General features: G+C 43.8%; 1 long non-coding RNA gene across 9 annotated transcripts in view; it reads right to left on the bottom strand.

Moving 5' to 3' along the window:
* Nucleotides 1–23,873, bottom strand: part of LOC116217205 (uncharacterized) — a 77,960-nt gene that overhangs the window by 16,213 nt on the left and 37,874 nt on the right. For 8 of the 9 annotated variants that reach the window (XR_014886576.1, XR_014886568.1, XR_014886571.1 and 5 more), the window contains 3 exons: nt 20,469–20,564; nt 19,483–20,073; nt 2,467–2,605 (listed from right to left, as the gene is read on the bottom strand). This is a non-coding gene — a long non-coding RNA (uncharacterized LOC116217205). Of the gene's footprint in view, nt 1–2,466; nt 2,606–19,314; nt 19,389–19,482; nt 20,074–20,468; nt 20,565–23,873 lie in introns of all 9 variants that reach the window. The other variant, XR_014886570.1, reaches the window with a different exon arrangement.

Raw genomic sequence — 23,873 nt, 5'->3', positions numbered from 1 at the left:
ATTTTGGGGAATATTTGTAAGAATTCCCCACGTCACAGCCTGCTGCTCAGGGTCGGATGGAGAGTTTACCATCTAACCCTTCAGTGGGGCTTACTTGACTGGATGGATTTGCTCATCCTCAATACCATCATTTTACTACATTGCTCCTGAACTGATTTATTAAAAGTTCTTGAGACCCCGATGTTATTGGGATGTCTTACGGTGCTGGTGCAAAAGTAAGTAGAACAACTCTCCTGGCACTGATAGCACTGGCTTGCAGTTAGAATGGTTTTCCAGAGCATCCCAAATCAACCTCCAATCTTTTATTCTTTCAGCTAAAATATACTAAAACAAAGGACTAAGTTAAGGTCTACTTTGGGACTTCTCACTGTTGGTTGGCCATGCACCACAAGGAAAATATAAGAATTTGTTCCTCTTCGAAAAAAAAACCTTTGAGAGAGTGCTTAATGAGTTGGGCACAACTGCTAGTTGGACCTTGGTGAGAAGTGCCCCCCTCACCAGCACAGCCATCTCCTCCTGTCCCCAGGTGGCTGCACAGCTCTGTGCTGGAGCCAGACTGCTCCTGGTTACCCATGGGCCCTGATGCTGCCCCAATGCCTGGGAGCCTGTGGCCTGCAGCGGGCCATCCTGACACAGCACAGGCTGCCATTCTCCTTTCCTGACTATTTACCCAGCACTGGTTTCATGAAGGGACAGCCTGCCTACTGCAAGACAGGCAGCCCACGATAATGGACTGCCCCCTTCCCGTGAGACTTGTGCTGGTAGGGCGGGGGTCAGCAGACTTCTTTGGTCAAGCCAACAGCCTTGACCACCATACTCTCTCCCATTCCTCTTGGGCAGAAGAGCTCATTGCACTCAGGTCTGGCCTTGACAGGCAAGGAGAGCAGTGCCAGCACTTCCCTGCAGATACCAGGCACTGCCTTCCTCTTCCAGCAAAGTAACTCTGCCTTAGGACAGAAAATGCTTGAGGCAGTTTCTAGATTAAATCAACAGAAATACATACGGATTCGGATCTGGCCATTGCACAGCAACAGGATGCTATCTGGACCAGGCTCTTATACATAAGCTGGATTCCTCTATTGGCTCCACTGCCTGCAGCACAGCAAACCCAATTCTGTGTTAGCAGAGGACCCAGTCCACATCGTATTAGACTTTGCTGCAGCTATTCCTCTTCAGCTCAGCTACAAACCCAGCTACAAATCCAGCCTCCAGGCATAGTTGTCACATCTGCCACTTTCAAATAAAACGGGCTCATAGTATCAACGAAATGGCATCAGAGAAAGCTTATAGCAAATGTAATATGTTAAACATTAACCACAATGCTCACAGTCTAGAAAGGTCTGATAAGCCACGATTAAACTTAATTATGGATTATTTTATATTACCTACTTCCAAGCACTGAGGAAAATTGCTTCCTTTTAACTGCCTTGGCTGGCTTGTTCTGACCACACACATACTGGGGGATATTTTTCCATGATTGATGTATTTGTTTACTGAGCTCCTTGCTTAGATACAGGCCAATTCTCCCTTTAATCAGAGGTGTGAATACCTTAATTGTTGTCAGAGTCCATGTTAGCCTCTTGATTAAAAGCCATCCTCAAGCTTACCAGTAAAGAAATCCATGTGACTAAGCAAAGTCCAGTTCTTAGTACAAAGCTCAGAACATGTCAAACACATCCCTTATTTTATGGTCGTGTACTTGGCTCGCTGGCATTTCATCAAGATGTTTCATACAACAGACACGTTTTTTCTATTTTTTTTTTTTTTTTACCAAGGACAAGGTGGAAGTTGTTGGGTTTTTGTTTTTCAGGGTTGGTTTTTTTCTTTGCCTTTGCTTAAGGGCAAAAACTTCCATAAACATCAGTTTTCACTCAACTTCGTTTGACCGCCTACCCACACTGACTTCTTTGCTCTAGCAATATTACCAATAGAATAAACATGTCCAAATTCAGAAGCACAAACAAGTTCATCAGTGACACTAATGTTGCCTGGCAAATAATTCTCCTTGTTTCTGCAAGGGCTTCAATTTCTTACAGATTCAAAGCAAATTCATCTTTAATTTGATGCCTCAGTCTTATTTTTCTTTCCCAATCTCATTAGAGTAAAAATAGCAAGGATATCCATATGATTAAAGACTTCATGTGCAAGAAAGCAATCTGGTCATAGTGCTCCTTAGCTTTATGTACTTATTTCTATTTGACAACATTAATTTGCCATCTGTCAGCTCAGTTACATAGTTTACTTGCTGCTTGCTTGGTGCTTACCTCCCCCTTTTTCATCGTCAGCTGTTTTTAATAGTTGGGCCTCCTTGAGTGGGCCATTTATGCAGATTTGAAACAGGAGAAATCCTAAAAACTGACCATATGGGAAGCCACTTTGTACTCTCCATGCTGACATTGCCACGCACAGTTCTTCAACCCACCCCTCATAACTCAGAACTTCCAAAGAAATCCCATTTTTTCATACCTCTGTAGTACCTTCCATCCAGGGGGCTCCACAGCATCACACAACACATGCAAACAGACCAGCTGTGCCCTTCTGGGTGACTCTGTTGAAGTCAGCTGAATTGTACAAGACTTGCTGGCAGCTAAATTTAGCCCCAGACCTGTGAGCAAATAAAAGAATGGAAGAGATAGTAAGAATCACACAAGAATTCTGGGCCAGGCAACTGCTAGCACTGTCCACTGCCACCAAGGTACGTCGTGTGTACTGCATCCAGGCATAGCACTGATATTCATCTCACATAGGCATGAGCTGAAAACATTCCATGGCTAATTTTTTAAGCAAGTCTTTTGTGAAAATTATCTGAGTTCCTCAGAATGTTTATTTTTCACCTATAAGCCTTAATTAAAAAAAAAAAACCACGGTGTGTTTTGGAGAGGGATGAGCACAACCACTTCCCAACCTCCATTAGCCATCAGGTATCCAATCCCATGGCGGAATAAAAGCATCTGATAAACCCAATATTATCCCTCAAAACTCCAAAATTTTCAGAAACATCAGTCACTATTACTGCTTATTCATTAGTCACAATAACAGTCACAATGTTACTGCTCATTCCGTGTATGCTGTTTCTGAAAACGCTACCTTTGTACAACACTTTTCAAGTGATCTTGCAAATATTAGAGCCTATCTATAAAAGTTCTGTTATTAAAATCATGTGTAATGTCTTCCGTCTTCCAAAACCCATTGCGAACTGTGCAGCCCAGTGGTCAGTGACTCTGTGTGAACAAACCTATTTCCTTGCTGGTGAAGCTGAGAAAGTAAAAGCTGCACAGGCTTCCTTTTCCTGGAAATGCTCCCTGTTTTTTGGCATTTAGAGCAGCATCTTCAAGGCATTTAGAGTGAAGGGAAAGCAGAAACTGGCTCTCAGCCTAAAGGTGCTCAATAAATGTTTAGATGTTGGACCGAGGGATGTGGTTTAGTGGGGATATATTGGTGGTAGGTGGATGGTTGGACTGGATGATCTTGGATCTCTTTTCCAACTTTGGTGATCCTTTGATTCTATGACTCATCAGTAGGGCCATCTATCCAGGTCCCAAACACTGAAGTCTTCATAAGTCATCTCTGATGTTAAGTATGACACTTAAGAAAAGAAATACTTCAGCTTAAATAATCTAAAATTCTAGTAATGCATTTGAAAATACAGGAAAGAAATTCTGTTCAATTTTTTGCGTGCCTTTTTTCTGCCAGTTGAAGAGCTCTGGGCTATAAGAAGGCACTGAAATGACAAGGTAACCTTTGCTCCTCAGCAGAAAGCCAGCGCAAGGGCTGATAGCTCCTTAATCTGTAAGGGAAAAATAGAGCTGTGAACAGCTAGTGCCCTGGCCAAGAGTCACCAGTGAAGGTGAGCACCTAGGCTGTGGAGCACTGGCCTTTGCTCTTCTTTCCGCCCCTGCACTGTGTTGGGAAGTGTACTTAAAGGAGTTTTCACCATCAGGAGTAGCTGAATTACTGTAGATAAGTCAACTAAGAGTTCCTAGCAACATGAAAATTCATCAGTTTAAACAAAAAGGGCTTGATCTTTTCTCACACCATACAGGGATGGTGTGAGGCTGCAGAAGACCGCTGTGCTGAGCGGTCTGCCCTCCATCCAGCCTCTGTGCTACACTCAGCGCAGCAAGCCAGCACACAGGCTGTTTGAACTCAGACTGCACACTACTTGGATCATTTTAAGACAGCTGATGGTGATGGAGACAGAAGGGTGATTCTAGGAAAGGTGGTCAGCGGGTTCACTGCAGGCAAGAAGCCAGGCACACAGGCTGAAAACACTTTCTATTGTGATTACCGTGTCCAGAAAAGAAAACATGAAAGTAACTTCCCTAGCTCTAACCCTGCTATAACCAGCTCTGAGAAGATCACCCCAGTAAAGGGAAGTCCAACTGTGAGGCAGAGCCAAAGTAATACCTCCAGCACTGCTTCCCTGATGGGAGCGTGGCCAGATGTGTGCCTGCCTCTGGGCTAGAGCCGCTTTGTAATTTGTAACAGTCTCCAGGCTGCACTAATTTATGTTGGGGGCCAATGCACAGCTCACTTCAGACAGAGTTCAAAGACTGCCTGGACACAAGCAGCCCCGAGCTGCTCTGCACGTGGTCTGCCCGCAGCCTGCACCCACTCAGCAGTTGGCATGGGGCAGCAGGAGATCCACCTCCCAGCCCAGGGCTACCTGGCTCCAGCAGGGCTGGCGATGGGCTGTGTGCTCTGAAGAGGTACCAAGTGGCCCCTCCAAGCTCCTCCAGGTCTCCAAGGAGTACTGCTTTGCTTTTGCACGAGTTTCTAGAATGGGTTGGTTTCACATGCCCAAATATGTAGTATTATCTTTTGGGGCTGTAAGTTTGGCTCTGCTGGCCAAATTTTTGTGTAGGAAATCCTTGCGTAGGAAAGATGCTGGCATAGATGACACAAACCATAATGGCCAAACAGACCCATCAATGCTTTGACCAAAACAACAATAGCTGAAAGAAAACAGGACATCAATACAATGCTGCTGGCAAAACTTGGCCAAAAAAAAAAAAAAAAACAACCGAAAAACTATTTGCGAAAGCTGAGTCTGTCACATTTACAACAAGGCCTGATAGCTTTCAGGACACGCTGTCTTCAAAAGGGGCTGGATTTGGTTTAGAAGCTCATTCATTTGCAGTGAGTTCAGGGAACCAGCCAGTCCTCCTCCTCTCTGGGAAGACTCATTAGCTACAGGGAAACTCAGTGTGAACGGGAGGTGTGTGTGGGGTATGGGTAATTACACGAGCACCTTAGAAATAAATCATGATCCTACTGTTGATATGATTGGAAACCTGGAACTGATCCTCATTTTAGCCTGGGAGAAGTTCTTCAGCAACACTCTATAAACTACAAAGAGGAGAAAAGGAAATTGACTTTAAAAACAACATTTTAATAATGCTAAGGTGTTGACAAAAATCTCAGTGTGTAAAGGAGCTCTGCACTGGGACGGGACCGCTGCGAGGAAGGGCTGCGGCATCTGCCCGTGGCATTGCCTGGGCCAACATTTTGTAAGCTCGGTGACCACTGCCACTATCCTGTACATGGTGAGGGTGCTGGGGTGGAAAATGGGCTGCAGGAACTGGAGATAAAATGCTGCTTCCCAGCGGGAGCAATGGCAGAGGCAACACAGCCCTCACCCAGATGGGGAAGCTGCAATGCGCTGCAGCATCGTGAGCTATGAAATAGGATTGTAAGTTGCTGTATTTCTGAATGGGGAATCCCAGATGGATGAGGGGTATGTGCTCCCGGAGCATGTGTGCTGTTAGCCCTCCGTGTCTGAGATGGAAACTGGAGCACAAACTGCAAATCTACTGTCTAGCACATCGACCTCGAGTCTGTAATATCCCAGCTGTGCTAGCCTTGAGCTGTGTGCAGCTAAATGCAAGCATGCTGTGACTGCTCGCCCTGAGATGTGTCAGCCAGGCTGATGGTCACACTTTGTATCCCAAAATACACTCCATGTCCTCCTTCCTGACATTCAGACATCCCACAGAGATACAGTGGTGCAGTCTCAGTGCTAATAGGTACACAGTGATGCTGGTGGAAAGGATGGACATGTGATGTTCCTCTGGTCACATCAGCAAAATTCAGAGCTGGGAGGCTCGGGATGTTCTTCTGGAAGCTGGTTAGACCAATTTAATGCCTACAGAATAGAGTTGTGGGAGTTATGCTTTCTTGAACATCTCAGGTATTTCCAGGGCTCTGTTCTCTTCCAATAGACTGGGATAACAGTTTTTGATTTTTTGGTCAAGGCTATCTCCTACACTTGTAGACATACTATGCCCCAGACAGCAGGTCTGTAACATTTGTTGAAGCCAAGTTGACAGTAACGTAGCAAAAATCAGAATATGACACAGAGCGCTCACACTGATGATGTACTCTCCTGCAGCAATGCATTCTGTTAGATACAAACCATGAGGGAAAGGCATTGAAATCCCTAACTGAAAAGCCATGTAATATAACAACAAAAAGTCACAGAAAAAAAATCAAAAGAACACAGCAGTCCAGATTCTCCAGTGATGCACCCTGCTACTCTTGACTGTTTTTGACAAAATTATGCTGTTTCCAGGCAGCTGAGAGTCTCCCTCTCTCCATGGATGAAGTGACGTTGTTAGTGCAGCACAGTAACTCCAGTCATTTCCCAAAGACGAGCTGCAGGGCTGACCACGTCGAGGAGAAGCTGGGCAGTGATGGCTCCAGGTAGCCTCTTCACCATTTGTCATGTCAGTCATGCCTGGCTGGTTTAGGGGAATTAGTTTTCCATTTAATTTGGGAATTTTTCCCAGAAAGTCTTGACTCCTGAATAAGAGTTGCTCAGAATGTACTCCATCACATCTGGCCACCTTTCAGTGAGCGGAGGCACTCCTCCTGCACACATCAGCCTGGGTGACTGCTGTCGTGGACACTTGTCTGGATTTACCCACAGCCAGACACAAGCTCAGCCTGCCAGGAGCCATGCTGGCTAAGGGTCTTCTGCAGGTACCTGCTCTCTAGTACAATGTTTCCTAATCCCAACACACTTTCTTGGTGTCAGACTCTTTGAACATGAGATAACAGGTATTTGCTATCATTCAAAGTAGAAATCACTGCAGAGGTACAAAGGAGCTACATCTACCATATCTTGGACTTGCCCTGCTATTGCAACCTGCTGCAAGGGCACTGAAAACCTGAAATATCATACTCCGAAAGACCTCCCTGACCCTAACACAGGCTGCCCTGCTGGGTCCCCTGCCCTTGGGGTCCAGCTAGGACTGCAGGAGAGTGGGGAGCAATGCCAACAGCAAACCCAGTGCCTCTGCCATGCTCCGCTCCTTGCTGTCTGACTTCCCTCCCTGCTTCTTCCTCCTGACTTTCCTTTTGAAGTTTCTTTTGCATTGTGGTTGGTTCTCAGATGCACCATAAAAATCCGTGTGCTGGGAATACTGTGGTTAAGACATGGGAATGCAAACACTGTGAAATAACTTGGGTTTTGTTTTTCTTCTCCTTCCCCTTTTTTCCCTTCTATAAACTAACTTTTCCACTTCTTCAGTATGTTGGCACTTAGAACTTGTTTGGCCCGTTAACAGAAACAAGGACTGAAAGGGTCACATAAATGGTCTGTTTTGAAAAAGGAGTGGAAGTCTGCTGCGAGCTCTCAGCCAGGACTCAAGCAGGTAACTCCCAGTGCCTGGCTGGTGCATCTCAGCCCCCAGCTGCTGGAGACTCACGTGGCTGTGACTCATGGACCTGTGTCCCGAGCCCAGCTGCTTCTGTGCCTGTCCCCCAGCCTCTCACCCAGCAGCCTGCCCACACTTAGCCCTCACCTCTCCCCTGGCTTTCTGTCCTCTCCAGCGCCATCCTATCCCACTTCCATCCCCAACTTTCAAACAACCCTTAGCTCTTAATGCTGTGTTCAGTCTTACTCCCAAGGTCAATACCCTACACAGTTGTCATGTTGAGCCTCAAACCTTTCCACTCTTCATCTCAAAGACTTCTGGTAGACTGAACAAGCTCACCATGCTGGATTCATGGTAGCAAGACCTTCAGCAGCAGCGTTCTCTGTGCTTTTTAAAGAATATATATTTGTGACAACAGGGTTTGCTTCTTACAGGTCTGTCCTGCACCACATCACAGCCCAATCTGCTCTTTAAAGAACATACTGTTTGTATTAAAAGATGAACAGACAAAAAGCATTTTCCTAGGAAAGCAGCGTTCTGCCACTGGCTCCCACAACCACATCTTTACCTCACCACAGATTGCCTATATCATCATATGCACTGAGGAAGGAAAATGTGAAGAGATTCCATTCTACCACCACGAGAACTCAGGCACGGGGAGGCTGAAGGGCACTGAAAAGGCCTTGCATACTCCCAGAGTTCAGCCTGCTTCCTAGGAAACAGCCTTTCTCTAAAACAATATTTTGTTTTTTAGTTTTTTTTTTTTTTTATAAAGAAGACATTTTCATTGTTTTCCAGATCACATAATTAGAAAAGATAAATTAAAAAGAACAGCAAACAAACTCTCAACATTTTTCACAATCTGGACCTGTATCTCCTAAATATGTTGGTTTGGCTGTTCTGTGTTACTCTTCATTTTTTCACTCTTCATTTTTTCACTCTTCATCAAGCTTTGGGAGACGCCTGCATACAGCATGCTTCCAATGGGCTCTGGACACTGATATCTATTCCAAAACACTTCTAGAATATAAAAGAACACGAGGCTGATTTGAGCTTCCATTCTCTGGCCTATCTGCTGAAGTGCCTGCTGAAGTGCTGTTGTAGGCAGATCATAATTAATAATTAGTGTTATTTATAGTGGAGCCTGCAGAACAGAATTGAAAGTGTCATCAGATTTTACATCCAAAATATCATCTAAGTTAGTGCTTTCTAATTCCCAGGCATTGCTGTGGGAAGATACAATTGCACATGTAAATACTTTCCCATGCCTCCTCACCATGCACATATTTCGCATGTGTAAAGCATATGGGAATGTACGTAGGGCCTCGTTGGAAATGTAGTGTGTGTGTAAATTGTTGCTTGTCTACATCTGTGTATCTAATTGCATGTGAAAATCACTACTTTAGTTGCATCAATGAAATACAACTTTTTGAAAATATAGCCTGCATGTGTTTCTCATTCATTTTAGTGAGGCACAAGATGATCCAGTTGAAAAACAGTAGCTAAGACCAGATGTTCTTCTGCTCCTTCAGCGTGAGAGAAGCAGCTCAGCCTTAAGCAACTCAACACGGCTGGGTTTAGGATGCTTGCACTATCATGGGAGAGAAAGCTCGTCTGCTTTGGAGACCTCCCTTTCCAAGGACCCAGACCTTGGGCAGAAACTCACTTTTGTTTCCAGTAATTGAGAATCCAGCACCAAGTGGTCCCCAAGTGCTGGTGGGCTAGAAGTGCTGTTGTGTGGCCATTTGGTGGGTTTTGAGGCAACCGTGGGACTCTCCTGGGCATTGGCCATCCCAGTGGGACACATGGCAGAGGTATAATGTAATACATGATAGGAAGGCTAAGTTACCCAGCTTTGCCAAAACGTCATTTTTAAACTATGCGCCTAATTTCTAAACAATTGCGTTTTAAAGATTTTAATAACTCCTTGAATTTTTCCAGAGCACTGCTGCTGCTGTGGTCATATTTCCAAATTCAATGTGCCTCTTACTCCTCCACTTAAAACATTCACTTTTCATTTAAACCTGCAGGAAAAACAAAATCTGGATTACTTTCAAATTATTGGCCAAACTCAAAGAGACATCCCAGCCCTTTATGGGGTGCAGATAAAAGAGCTTACGGCCCCTGCTCTGCCAGGAAAAATGTTCGCTTTCTGTGAAAAACATTAAGAAATCAAATGAAGAGCTTATTAAACTTTTAGATGCAAGAATTTGCAAATTGGACAGCAACGCATGCATATGTCAGACCCTTGAGATGAGATGGAGCCCGTCATAAACTACTGCTGGATGTGTAAATAAGACTCACTGTTCTCTTCCACAACCCTTGTGTATTGAAGTAGGAGCTCGGGCTGAAAGCACTCTTTGTGAGGATCAGCTCCAAAGATTTATGTGGAAGAATCTTTTCTTTATTTACCAGTTTGCCGAGACTGACAAAGTATTTGATACCTGGGAGCCTCCAGCCTGAGAGCCTGGCTTGTAAGAGCTTTTGTCAACGATTGTACCTGCTTTGCTATTTATTTTTCAGTACCCCAACTTGCAAGTGCCCTCTTGTCCCCCTGACAAAGGACATAAAATGAAAGCAATCTGCTCCCCGCTCTCTTCCCTTCCACTTCTTCCAAAAGCCTCAAACAAAAACTGCTGAAGATGGCTTTGATCCTTCAAGTGCTTTAATCTAGGACATGCGAACCTAATCCTCAACTTTTCAAAGCAGTATTAGTTATTCTAATCGTTACTCTAAAGTATTAGTTATTCTTCTGAAGAGAGGTGTTTTGGTTGGCAGAGGTGCTCGCTAGACCTTGCAGGTGTTGGAAGGGTAGTTGTACCCGAGGGAGTGACGACTATTAAAAAATGCTCCTTCTCACCCATCAGCTCTGTTAGGTTGCTTGCATGACTAACTGTAGGCTGCGTGGGGAAGACAAGAAGTCTCTATGATGACTAACCTGGTGGACCTTTGTTGCTGCTGTTGACAAATACATAAGAACTTTGACTTGAGGAGCCTACTCGGAGTTTGCAGAGTCAGCGGCCACAAAAAACTTCACTTTTTATTAGTAAACTTGCTGCATTTGATCTGTAAGTTGAAGTACATCAATGTCTCCATTTATAAACTCAAATATGTGAACAGGGCTGCTGCAAATAAGGGTGTGCATGACCCCAGGTTTACATCCAAGGATGCTGCAGTCATCTGCCAAGTTACACTGGGAGCTGGGTGAGAAAAGCAGTTGGTATTTTCTCCTTGATCACGCAAATACAATACGTGCACAGCTAGAGGGCATTAAAAAAAAACTAAAAAATGCAACTATTTGTAAGCCTTTCCAAATGATCGTATTAAATACAGGTCTGGGCTAAAGATTTCCACGATAGTTCATATTATTTGTAGTCAAAGATAGATGCATGGGTAAGGGTTTATTTTACAGATGGAGAGACCACTTATCATGGAATATGCTCCTTATGATACAAAATGCTTTATTTTTCCTTTCTCCTAGCAAGATCATATCCAGCTTGCTGATAAATTCTGTTCCAAATAGAACTTCCACAGAGCATTTGAAGCATCTGGACACCTCACCTGGGTTTATACATACTGAATCTTACCTAGCATTGAGGCAGTGAGACTTCGAGCAGTTAAGATACTAAAATGTTTGAGTCAGACCAAAGAGGATCTCAACTACTCTATGTCCACATGATACCAACCATAAAAAATCGCAGGCTAATCTCTATTCACGTGTAATTCATGAATTTTCAGATTTAGGCAGGATGGCCCCGCAACAGAACTGACTGCTCGTGGAGCAACCACAAACTCCTTGGAGAGACGTGCTGCTGTCCTCACCTTGACCACCTTGGTCTCACCAGCGCAGAGTTCCCATCCCACACAGCCCTGCCTTACAGTATGACCAAGGACAAGAGTCTCATTTTTGCTTTTCTTCTCAAGGTTATCCCACATCCTGAAGTCTGACGCCTGCACCCCACACGCTGAGTTGGAAAGCAAGGAGTGAGCGTGCACCATGGATTTGCCCAAAGCAACTCTGTTAAGAGGTATTTATATCATCGTGTGACCTGTTTAGGAGTCTGCAGGAATAGATAAATCTGACAGCATAGATATGATCTCAAAGCACCTTTCAACTTGAGGCAACAGTATTTTAAGCAGATGTTTGGTTACTCTCCCTTATAACTTGTTCAAGAAGAAATAGCAAGTTGACCCAAACAAGGAGTCTGGATGAAGGACAGTGTCCATATGAGTATTCCATATTGAGCTTCCATGATTTCACATCTCATCTGAATGGAAAAGAGATTTGTTTTGCCATGCTGGTATTTTCCTAGATTTTACATGGCAGTTTACATGTCCAAAAATTATCTTTAAATGTCCTGGGATGCTTTTCACTTGCTGTGCATGACTCAGCCCTACAACAGCAAATAAATGATCAGAAAAAAGCACATTTAAAGTCAGATTTCTTTGGATGTCCACCTGGCTGACTTGATCTCTAATGCTTTGAGTGATGGAGTGCAAACCTGATGATGCCATGTGCATCAAGACAGCACATTAATTTATTTCAGAACGACTTCCTAAGATTCAGCTGCCTTCAACCAAGCATCAAGTAAGCTCTGGCAGAATGGTGGTTGGAGTCTCCCTGCACTCATTCAGAACATGTTATTGCTGGTGTGGGAAGCAAATACAGCCGACCAGTAATGCTTGCTTCCAAAGAAAACACTCATTTTACTGTATCTGGTGCTTTAAAATGTACGAAAATAAATTATTTATTATCATGACTTTTGGGCTGAACCTATTTATATGGGCTTGCATCTGTCTGATCTGAAGACTGAGTCACTGACTGACAGACACTCAGTTGGCTGGTCCAGTTACTTACATTATGTCCATACCGTTCCAACAGCTTAAATAAAAATAGCAAGCCTGAAACTTCTCCTCTGTTGGCATTTCTTCATAGAGACGGGGTGTTGCTTAAAGAAACATCAAATCACTCTTAAAAGAGGTCAGATCTGCAGGGTGAAATGGTAGAATTAATGGTGAGACTCACTGGCTGCAGATTTCCAGAACAGCTTTAGACCCCTGAGCAGCTGTACTGGATGCCAACAGAATGGGCAAACTGGTTTGCACGATGTGTGAACTGCTTCAGTGCATCCCTCCAACTATCACTCAATAGAATTAAAAACCTGTTAAAGCCCAAAGCTCAAAGCCACTTCCACGCCAGGCAGCCAGGGCCAAGCACAAAGGCAGCATTTCCACGGAAACCAAATTAGTTCTTTTTCCTTTTTCATTTCCATCAGCAACGTTACTTGAAATAATCTGGATCTGCAGCTGAGAGGTAAAGAAAGGCTACCCAGGGCCTGGATAGGCAGGGAGAGGTAACACGCCTGGGGGAAGTGGTAAAATGCTGGCCTCCCTCCTCATTTGTTGGATTTGGTAGGAACAGGAAGGGGCTGACAGCATCTGCTGTGTCCAAAAAACACACAAAAAGTCAAGGCACAACTGGCTGAGAGCATTCCCACTAAGTCTGTGCCCCAAAGTGGCTTTTCTGGGGTATGCTGTAGACATAAATGCTGATAAAATCCCACAGGAGCATGTAAGCAAGAAAAGCCTCAGATATTTTGAAAATCAGAGGCAATACTGCCATTGCAGTATAGATGTACGGCATTATAAAAGGCATTTTCCATCTCACAGCCTTTTCCTGTAGACATAAGTACAGATATTAATAATACCATGATAAGAAACGGATAGCCCTAGGGCTCTAGACAGCCTTCTACCTCTCTCAACACTGTGAATGCTACAATTCCTTATCTGGCACATCCTACTGATACCTACTTTCCAATATCTCCAGACCACAAAGAATTAACCACACATTAATGTTGTAATACAAATCTGAGTATCTTCAGCCAGGAAGAGAGGAAAAAAAGACAAATCACAGTCATGTCCCACTTATATTAATTTGGCTGGTATGGCATTCTCCGATGCCAAGCACTCCGATCAGGATTTGGAGCCCACCATTTTGGGTAGAGAAAGACACAGATCCTCTTCTGTCGGCTGCAGAGGTACTGATGTCTGATCTTCAGAGGACTCTTCCAATTGAACTGTTTGATTCTGAAGACTAAACCATTGCATACTTGGTTTCAAAATGTACTCACAGCCTCAGCAACAATACTAGATGGCTCACAACAAACACAGCTTGCCTTTTGTCCAAGGGGAACCCTGAATGCAGTAAGTATACCCACTTGTGGGTGACATCTGCATGAGATCTGACAGATTTTTTTCCACCTGAAGATGGTAACCACTTTTATGTAAGTGTGACACGTGTCGAATCACATTTTCTCCCTTTATTTCACAGATCACTTTGTTTTTAAAAAGAGGAAGCAGTGCAATGCAGTCTGGTTCGGTGTGGCTGAGGAGAGCCGGCAGTGACGAGGAGGATCTCCTGCTCACCACACACACCTTGGAGCAGTGGCCAACATCTAAGTGAAGTACAATATTCTCCACTTGCTCTGTGCTTGCAAGCATGGAAGACTATGAGTAGGATGTGTGTTTGTGGTTGAGGAGGTATGCGAGCTATGCTCTGTGTGGATGGAATACGCCTGGTGCTGAAAGCTGTGGGATGGAAGAATGAATGTAGTTGTATCGGGAGAAGGAGGAATGCTTACAGTATTTTGTGTCCTCAAACGTGGATTAGCTTGGACAGGGATGTAAGGTGGGAAAGACGTATCCTGAACACCTGTTTCTACATCTGTATTTTTTTCCTCATTTTGGAGACAGCGTGCCTTGCTCCACACTCCCTGTCCTCATTCTGCACTCAGGTCCTTTCCATTTCACACAGTAAGTTTCTGCTCTCATGAAAGTTGTGCTTCCATGAGTTTGCATGGAGGCAGTGCGGCTGCAGGGCCCCGTACACATCTGCCCATGGATGTGCTGGGAAAGTGGGGAGCAGAGAGATGTCTGCTGGGAGCAGGCAGGGAGCACCCTTGTCTATGAACCTTTCTCATGCGTGGTGTTTCCTGCTGCTTTCCTCCCACAACTCAAGCTCAAGCAAGGTCTTAGCACACACTCCGGGGAATGGGATTAAGGCAGCCTCGTTCTTATAGTCCCGTGCAAAATGTGCAATGAGTTGGTGAACAGTGCTATTTGCACTTTGGTCAGCAAAAGGACATTTAATTGATTTATCAAGAAGCTGAGGCTAAAAATCTCTCCAGAGGCAATGGAGATACATGCACTTTCACTGACCTCTGAAAAACATGATTAATGGGAATACCCACTTATTTACCTAAATTCCCAAAAAATAACCTGAAAGAATTAGTCCTTGATCTCTGATGGCAAGGGGCTCCACGGAGGTAAACTCACCGAAGGATGAAAAAGCAAAAACAAAACAAAATGTATTCTTTAAAACTAGAAATACATTGAAGGGATAGAAAATAATTCACGCTAAGTGGTGAAACAGAATATCGCTTGGCAATGCTGTTAGGCTGTGGATGGACAGAGAGACTTAGGGCTTCAAACTAGTTTGGTTTGGCTGTTGGCAATTAGGAACTTGAAAGGAAATTTGAAAGTTCAGTAACAAGAATTTCAAGTCGGAAACGCAGAAATTCCAGAGACCTATAGCCACATGCCTGACCTGCGCTCGGGGGGAACCTTTGCGTGCACCCTTCTGCTCAGCGTCTTGGCTCCACAAAGTCACTCTGCTCCAGAAATGAAATCTTTACAGGATGGCTACCACCCTCCAGCACTATGCCGGGTGCCTGGTTGCCAATGCTTCCTGATAGATCCCAGAAATGTTGGACTGCAGTCTCAAAGACAAACCGCTTTGTGAAAAGCACGATGATCTCTCACAGCTTTTCTACAAAGGAGACTGGATCTTGGCTCCTGAGATGTCCTGCAAAATAATGCAGTCGGCTGCCCAGTGTGTAGTGCCTCTATCATGGAAAGATGGGTTTTGTTCCTTCCGTTAGACTGAACTCAACAACCAGAGGGTGCACCTGAAATGCACAGGGCTGCTTATCAGCCCAACAGCAAATACTAGTTTTTAAGCTTGCTTTAAAAAAAGAAAGGCTTTGTGAAATGCAGTCTTTTCCCTCGAATTCCCAGTGTTTTCGAAATGCAATCTTTTCCCTTGAATTCCCAGTCCCAACGCTCCCCTGAATTCAGTCAACAAATATGAAGAGTAACAGCTACTTCGGATGCCAGATCCAAAACACACACTATTCTACATGTAAAGGAACCATTGTGAAATTAGGGTGGGCCAACATCAGTTCTGATATGCAATGCTTGACTGGTCCAGGATCTCGCATGGACCTGGGAACCGAGGCAATGGAACATAAAATCCCAGAAGTCATCAAAAATAGATCAAATCAGAACAAAACCTGTAAATTTGTTTGTCCAGAGTACGAGAGTTGGTTAGATCATATTCAGTGGTGGCTCTGAATCAGGACTGGATGTGCTGTCATGCCTCAGAGGTCCAATCTGAAGTTACTCTTTCATCTCTTACAATGCTTTATGTAAAGAAGCCGCACAGTCCATCCGGATCAGACCTTGAGAGCCTCAAGCCAGTTTTGGATCTGGACTCTGTGGCTTTGGCTCATATCGAGGCATAACTGCAAATGTGTTTGGTGGTCTGATTCAAATCTCCAGCAAACAGGTGAGTTGGCTTTGTTCAAAACCACCGTATAATTCTGTGTGATTGGCACCTTTCACTTACAAGAAGGCTGAGCTGCATAGCCAGCAATGAATTAAATTGGCAAAGACGTGAGGAGGTTTGTATAGCACTTGGATCTGTTCAAGGTTTATATTCTCTGATTTTTGTGAACCCAAATCCACAGTGGAATAGGAAGCAAGAGAATAAACTACCTACCAAGCATCTGATACTAAGAACAATGCCATTCTTCTTAAAACAAACAAAAACCCCTCTTAATGCGATAATCTTACAATAACCAATTATTTCAATGAACAAATGATACCAAGACAAGAAGTATCCCGGAGTCAGAGGCGTGAACTTTTAGCTGTTAGGTCAATGGTAACATATCTTGTTTGAACAAGCCTGACAAAGATCTGCTGAGCAATATCCACTGGGGCCAACAGTGCTTGGCTGTCTGCATTGTGGTGGAGAGATAGACTTGGATAACAGTGTCACTCACTCCTCCACCAGCCAAGCATAATGAAGCGTGGCCAAAGCCTTCTTCAGCCTGATGGCAAGAGTAGAATGCTGAAAAGACCTAAAAATGGCTGATATGGATGAATTAGAATGAAATGGTTGCAGTAACAACAATGTGAGACAGCATGTCCAGCGCTGAAGCCAACGCAGCCCCATTCCAACCCCCTCCTTCCTCTTTCGTGGCCTAATGCTGCATTTTCATGTATGCTGCAAAAACTTAGGCAAGTACATCCAGCCCACAGTGGTGTCAGGGGATGTCTACACCGCAGACTACAGCACAGCACAGAGGTATCTGGATATGCTGAAAAAGAGCTAATTTGAGTGCCTCTGGCCATGTAACTGCAGCCTGAGCATTTGCTTTCATAACTGGTTCTTACTGTTATTATTTACTAACTCTGATAACAGGATCAACACTATAACAGAGTCAAGGTGTCTAAGGGCAGGGAGCTGTTGATTTAAATACAGCACACATCTGCCCCCCAGACTTCTGCAGTCAGAGCAAGCACAGCAGGTGAGGTGGAGAGACAAACAGGGAAACCAACTGCAAATCTGAACTATGTTAGTTCTCTTAGGCAAACTGCTTTGCTATTAAATCCAAATATTAGCCAAAAATGAAGACAAAAGGCAGAAAATTACATCTTTTTTTTTTTTTAGAATTTCTGTTTTTAAGGAAGCTTTTCCCAGCTCTGATCTGAATATGAAAAATGGAGTTTACAGTGGATGCATAAACCCAAGCTATGAAGACGTGTTTTCCTACGCTTTAAAACCCAGCCTGAGGTTTTCAGGAGCAACTACTATTTCAGTTGCCTCACTAACCTGATCCAGAGTGTATGAGTTTGGATCAGTAAGAGACACATTCCAAGCTGTTTTCAGAGAAAGGTCAGATCACCAGATCAGCATCACCTCTCTGGGACCAGGCTCTCTTCTAGGCTGTGTTCCTCCTGCAAACACACCAACTACAAAGCTGTGTGAGGCAACAAATCGCCTCCTTCCCAGGAAGCTCTGTGTTGAGCTGAGAAACGCAGATTTAGCCCAAGGAAGGCTCACCCACAGGCCACCACTAGCTTTTAAACCTGTTAAGAACAGCACTTTCTCAATCATTAGAAATAGCTCAAAAAAAGCAACACAAGATATGTTTTCTGAGTAAGTTGAGAAAATATGAGACTGTAACAAGACAAGTAGGATGCAATGGCTAAGGATGGATTCCAGGTTTAACTAAAGAAAAGGAGAAGTAAAGGGATACTGCTCAGCACAGCCCAGTGATGATAACAAATTAGTACAGATTAACACATTTCGCAGTTCCTAGGTGTTGGTTTGGTTTGGCACTATGACTGATCCAAAGAAAGAAATCTTAGCATGTTGTGCATATGGAATGTACTCAGGAGCTGAAGGGAGCCACAAAAAATAGACTGATACATCTCTATTTGTAATGTTAGCTGATGGCTGCTTCCAGTCCTTCTGTTTCTCCAATGCACCTTAGAAAATAGCTTTTAAATTCATCAGATCTTGGACATGCGGCTTGGGTAAGGTTCCAGCCAGTAGCTGTTTATTTTATAAGGGGATTTAAATATTGTAAAACAGAATAAAATGCAGGTGTTTACATGACAGACAAGTGAGCCTTCCATAAGGTCTACAAAGATGTGACTTCCAGATTAAAAGGCTTTGCATGGCTTGTGCTGCCTCAAAGTAGGTGGTGGGTTTTTGGATCAGGTAGTGCAGCATCTTCCTTGGGATGACAGGTTACTGGATTCAAGCCTCTGCAATGTGTGCGCATCAGGGAAACATATGCAGCAGGACAGATAGCGGCTATATTTACATCTGCACAGTTTTGAAATTTGTCTGAGGCAGTTCAGTCACCACAATCCTCGAATCTCAGTGATTGCCATCTACTGCATGCAGCAGCCATATATTCTAATGAGGATGGGTTCTACCACAGGGAGCCCAATGTTATTCTACTATCCAGGTGGCCAAGCTGAGGCTGCTATCAAGGGAAGCTAGGAATAACCAAAGCAGGATCACAAATACAGGCAAAACATAGTCACATTGACTTTCACAGTGGATTTTGGTAGCAATGACAGAATTACAGCTGCTTCTTGGAAAGCTTCCCCAGTGATCAAACCCAAAGCTTCTGGACCACGTGCAATCATTCTCCTCAAGAAGAGAGACTACATGGAAAATCTGACAAGGTGGTTTACTCTACTACTAGTAGTGCTTTTACTCCTGATTTACACCGGGAAGGTGAGCAGATAGCCAAGGTAACACTAGTTAATTATTAAATATATAATCTGTGTAACCATGCCCTCTAGAGGACTAAGTTTACCTCATTGGAGTCAAAACCAGCCCTTGGGGCCGTACACTCTTAAAATTTGAGGGAAAGCTACTGTGAATGGTCACATTTCCCCTTTCCACCTGAATGCAGATGGGAACTTACAGCTGCTCACTGGTGCCTCACCATACTGTGTGTTGAACCAACCCCCAAAACAGCACCGATAGGTGGGTTTTCAGGTGTGTACCCACCTGGTGTCACTGCCAGTGGTTCATTAAGCTAAACCCCATCCAGAGGCTGAAGGATTGATCCGAGATCATGTGCTCTACCAAAAAGAAGGTCATAGAAATGTGACAGTTTCGCAAGGCCTGGCCCAAATGAAAACGTTGAGTATTAAAAAACAGCATTCATTTTCTTACCTCATGCTTTCCACATCTTCCTTCCTTTCCTTTTTTCTGCATTTGCTGGCAACTTCCCCAACTCTGCTTGGTCAGTGCGGTTTGCATTCCCAGTTGGCCCGAGCTGCAGAAATGAGAGTGAAATCAATCTACGTGCAGTCTGCTGGCCGTGGCTGGGATCACAAGAGTCCGCCTGGATGCTGGCAGTGGCATCAGCCAGCTGTGCTCCTGGGTGCTTGGTGCAGGCAATGAAACTGCCCTGGAGGAGTGGGTAGATGGGTGGGAAGTTGGGCTGCTCTGAGCCCCATATGTCTGCTGTGCAAACTGCGCACCATTGTCCACAAGGGCAACAATGCTATGAAACAAAATCCAGCAATGAATAGAGAGAGGAAGGTCAAAGCTATGAGCTAGCAGAGGGAAACAAAAGGAAATTCTCCCTTATCTTCTTCAGTAAGCTTTTGCTGGCTGGGCTGGTCCATGGAGAGTTCCAGATGTTCCTCTGGAAGTTCTGCACACCATCCTGCACACCAGCCTTGGGAAGCAGCTCTGAAGCAGTGTGTCCTTTCAGGCTCTCCAGGGACAAAGCCCGTAGAGGTTGGGCCCTCTTGCTTTCTACGAGAGAATATTTTGACATCTTTTACTCAGCTCCTTACATTGTGTCTCAAGCTAGATTGTTTTCCCAAGAATTTAAGAGAAACAGAAAGCAGATCATGGCTATATTTTGGTAGTTTTGGTGAGTAAATCCAAAATATCTGCGACGTGGGATTTTCAGTGCTAGCATCAGTAGCTTTGCTTTTTCACTGAAGCCACTGGGATGTCAGACACTGAATATACTGCAGCTGTCAGACGTTGGTTTTGAAATCCACACCATGAATGTTTTCATTTGATTTTTTGTTTTATTTTTCTTTCTTTACTCCCACTTTTCTCTATTCTTTCTTTTTCCCCGACTTTTCTCCCAGTGCAAGAAAATGTGTTTTTTTTCCCTTGGTTACTTCCACTCTGCTGACCTGGTTTCTTGCCTTCCCTTGGAAGCATTTAGGTGTCTCAGCAATGGAGAGGATGAATCAGTGAACACACAGAGGATCCGGGAATACCCCAACAGCCTGTGAGGAGCAGAGAGGATCACAGAATCAGAGAATTGCTCAAGTTGAAAAAGATCTTAAAGATCATCAAGTGCAACCACAACCACACCATACTACCCTAACTCTAACAGCCCTCCACTAAATCATAGCCCTGAGCAAGAGCCAAGGATGCTAACACTTTCCTTTGCTCTTTAAATTCTCATTAGCAGGAAGTTATGCTGCTCTGAGCTGATGCCATTCTTGCTTTTAGATCAAAAAGACTTTACTTGTGGTGGGTTCAGAAGACAAAACTCAAAATATTTTAGTGGCAAACAAAAAATATATAGCATGGTGCAGAGCTCCCAGCAGAAGGAAGGTCTGGGCTTATCAGACACGCAGGGATAACTTTTTGGGAAGGCACAGATCTAGCTCCAAGGAGCAGCTCGTGCTTCACCTCAGTGCCTCCACAGCTCAGGGTTGGCTCCCAGTATTGCAGATACAGCTCCACCAGCAACGACTGCACCTCAAACAGGCAAAGGTTTGCTGATAGCTCAGGAGCAGGGAAACAGGACACCTGTGTCATGGGAATTATTGGATATAACATGGGAAATCTGACACAGAAGTATCACGTTAGTGCAGAGCAATGCAACACAACAATCGAACTATTGGATCTTTAAATCAAATTTGAGGGGTCATCTTCAGGCACAGAAGACTGGAGCAGTATTCTGTTATGTTTGTTGTTCTTCTTAAAGCATCTTTAGAAAAAAGAGTGAATGAACTGCGGTTCAGCGCTAACTGTTCGCCCAGCATTAAGTGTCCTGCATCTTGGCCTTGGGGCAGGGATGCACATCATTTTAAGCGTTTTGAGTCATCCCATTGATTTCAGCCAGATTACTCATATGCTCAGTGCAAGCACAGCCCAAAGTACCATGTGGGATAAGCCTGTTTTATTTCTGAGAAACAGAAGAGCTGGTTCATGCTCTGATTTACAAAAGCTCCCTCCGTTAAGCCGATGGCATGTGTTTGTACCTCAAGCATTTGAAAACTGTTTCATGAAAATGCAAGTAGACGGACTGCAAACAAGTGATTTTTTTCACCTACAATCGGTTGAATCTGAATCAAATGAATGGGTGTGTTGAAATGAAGGGTGAAAAACAAGTGTGAGTTGCGTAAACTGATAATGCTACCATTAGGATTGAGTAACATGCTAGACCTTTTTATGAAAGTGGGAAATATTTCTCAAATCCTGAATGTTTGACACAGTTGCAGTGAAAGACTTTCTCATTTACAGCACAACTAAATCACATCATAAATGAAATTTGAAGGTAGTTAACAAAATAATCTTTATGTCAAATGAATGAAATGTGGGTTTGCCATTTGAAAATGTCATTCTTTGGTTTTGTAGTGTCCTTTAAAGGTTAATCTAAAAGAAAATTAAATTAATCTCAAGCTCACCACCTTTAAATTGCAGAAGTGAAAACCTTTCAGGACTTGCCAATTACTTAGGAAACTTTGTAGCTGGATTATTCCCAAATTGCACACCCTTTATTTTAACCACTAAAGGCAAACACATGGTTTTGATGGGCCGTAAAAGAACAGGTTGCTTTTTCAGTACTGAAAGAAGTTGTAATTACTTCCCTTGTTTGGTGACTTCCTGATTTCCTTAGGTTGTTATGAGTGATACTATTCTGCTAAGGTAATTGGAGCTGCCTGAGTGAAGCCGATGACCTGAGGGAATGACCAGGGCTTTTGAGTCTAGGTGACTTGCACCTAATGAGTAAGAGTCATTCCTGCTTCCCAGGAAAAGAGGACACTAAAACTGCCTTAAGTGCTCAGCACGTGTATTTAAAGGCTTATGTTACACAGTCCAAGCAAATTATATCTCTGTATGATATTCGGAAACCCACCTATGTTGGTTCCACATACAGATAAAATAAAGGTGTTTTCTTCAGAAAAATAGAAGAAATACATCATCCAAGTAAAACTGAGCTTCAGGTATTTCTCTAAATGATCAAAAGCCAAATACTAACACAAGGAGGTAACCAGCAGTTGCTGAAATCAGTTCTTGTCTATAATGAAATGGGTAATAAAATATGGCTGCAGTGAGTTGCAATGGGTTATGTTCTTCTAAGAATTAAACTATTTAAGAGTTACACAGGAGACCAAACAAGTTTTCAAGGGCTAGCACTGACCCTGAGCCAGCCCTGGAGGATAGAGCTGCAGGAAGACAGGCTCAAGGAGACTGGCTGCTCCCTTCGTAGATGAGACAGGCAAACATCCAACTTCTTAGCAGTGTTCCCTAGAAAAGGCATTTTTTCTCAGCTTGCAAAGGAAGTGCCTAGGCTTAGCTGTAACTCCTTTTATTTTTTTGCACATTTGTTCAGATGTGTGTCGTATTACCTTTCTATTCAGAAGGACAAACTTTGACTTGCTGCATGCTTTCTGAAGGTGAAATACATTGTTTAAACCTGTGATTATTGATTCAAAGCATCTGAGATCTCAGGTGTGTTTTCTAACTAGTGCTGGCTTGGCCTACTGTGCAATAGGCCAGTTGCAAACTGGCTCCAGTACATTGATGGGAGGAGGTTAAATTAGAAAACAGAGCATGGAAGTCCTCCATCATGAATCATACATAACTTCTCTCTTCATGTTCCCTGTACAGTCTAGTGGAAGAATCCAACACATTCAGTCTTGCAAGGGGTGTGGACACACAGAGGTTTCAGTGAGATAAACATAATTTATACCATTGTGTAAATTGAATTTACAGATCATTATAGCTGTCTGTTACTCCAAGAACAAAAGCTGATGTACTTTTACTCCAGGGTAAAGCATGCACAGGCAAATATTGAGGAGTAGCTGAGATGCTGTTGGCTAACGCTGTATCTCATGGAGATTAAGCCACGTTGACGGAGTCATAGTCTCTGCTAGAAGATAATGGATAAAGATGTAAACATGCAAAGACAGTCCAGAACCTAGGTCTCTGACACACTCAGCAGTGATGGACTGACGTCAAAACTCTGACCGGTGAAATGTTGGATTATGATACTTTTTTAAAGTGACAAGAATATGATAACACTTAAATGACCCAAGCTATTTAGCATCTTGATTTCAGACATTATTTCAAGGGACATCTTGCCCCTTAATCCAATATTCTGCAGACATTTATAGCTAACATAGTTCACCACCTGCAGGCAGCAACAGGGAGGCTAACATGCAGCATCCAAATGTCCTGCGTGGCTGGGAAAGCAATAGGGAGCACAGCATCCTCCAGCAGTCACCATGAGGGCACTCCTCGGAGGGACAGGTGCCCGGATAATCTGTGCAAAGCTTCACTCGCCTATCTTTTCTTCC

Source organism: Meleagris gallopavo, chromosome 15 (assembly GCF_905368555.1).
Source record: "Meleagris gallopavo chromosome 15, MGAL_WU_HG_1.1, whole genome shotgun sequence".
NCBI classification, from domain to species: Eukaryota; Metazoa; Chordata; class Aves; order Galliformes; family Phasianidae; genus Meleagris; species Meleagris gallopavo.
The sequence above is the reverse complement of the archived record's forward strand: the minus strand, read 5'-3'. Positions and strand labels throughout refer to the sequence as shown.